A 1104-nucleotide genomic window follows, 5' to 3' on the forward strand; every position below is an offset into this window, starting at 1 on the left:
TCATGAGCTTCTAAGAAGATTTCACCAAAGCAAGAGAGTAAAACAAAAAAGATATGAGATCCAGGAAGAAGATCATCAGAGGAGAGCAGTGCAGGGGAAACTGAGGCATGAGAGGTACAGCATACCTAAAGGGAGCCAGTCTAAACCACATAGAGCTAGGGATTGAGGACCCCAGAGGGATGGTTTCAAGGAAAAATCAAAATTGTTCAACCACCCACTGGGCTTGATTGACTGTGTCTAGGGGGTCTTGGTAGCTCCACTGGGAAGTTTGGGGAATAATCAATGGTAGGTATATAGAAAACCAGGAAACCTATTAAATTCTACAATTTTAAATTCTTGGGAAAACAAAAGGTTGTTTAAGAAAGGAAATAAGTGCTCACTTTGGCCGCACATATGCTAAAACTGGAACAATACAGAGAAGATTGGCATGGTCCCTGTGCAAGAATACCATGCAAATTCATGAAATATCCCATTAGTTTTACAAGGAATAAAACGTTTCAATCCATATGAGATGAGGGATGATAAATTTATTATGATAAAAATTTCACAATACAGTAGTCCCCCTTATCTACAGTTTCACTTTCCATGCTTTCAGTTACCGGTGGTCAATACCGGTACACGAATATTAAATGGAAAATTCCAGAAATAAACTATTTATACATTTTACTTATTTTTAAAGCATTCTTTTTGTTTAATATATTTGTATTGATTTCAGAGAGGAAGGAAGAGGGAGAGAGAGATTGAAACATTAAGGATGAGAGAGAATCATTGATCGCCTGCCTTCTGCACACCCCTTACTGGGGATCAAGCCCGCAACCCAGGCACGTGCCCTTGATCAGAATTGAACCCAGGACCCTTGAGTCCACAGGTTGATGCTCTAGCCACTGAGCCAAACCGGCTAGAGCTATTCATACATTTTAAACTGCACACTCTTTTGCATAGCATGGTGAAATTTCTCATTGTCCTGCTCCTTCCCACTCAGGACATGAATCATCCCTTTGTCCAGCATATCCACTACCAGCCCATTAGTCATTTAGTAGCCAACTCGGTTATCAGACCCACTGTTGCACTATCCCAGTGCTTGTTTTCAAGTCACCCTTATTT

General features: G+C 40.6%; 1 non-coding gene across 1 annotated transcript; it reads left to right on the forward strand.

Moving 5' to 3' along the window:
- Window positions 1–372: 372 nt before the first annotated feature.
- Window positions 373–479, forward strand: LOC111825189. The gene has a single exon (XR_002828331.1). It is a non-coding gene; the product is annotated as a U6 spliceosomal RNA (small nuclear RNA).
- The last annotated feature ends 625 nt before the right edge of the window (window positions 480–1104 follow it).

The sequence above is a fragment of the Myotis lucifugus genome, unplaced genomic scaffold (genome assembly GCF_000147115.1).
Source record: "Myotis lucifugus unplaced genomic scaffold, Myoluc2.0 scaffold_16, whole genome shotgun sequence".
In the NCBI taxonomy this organism is placed as follows: Eukaryota; Metazoa; Chordata; class Mammalia; order Chiroptera; family Vespertilionidae; genus Myotis; species Myotis lucifugus.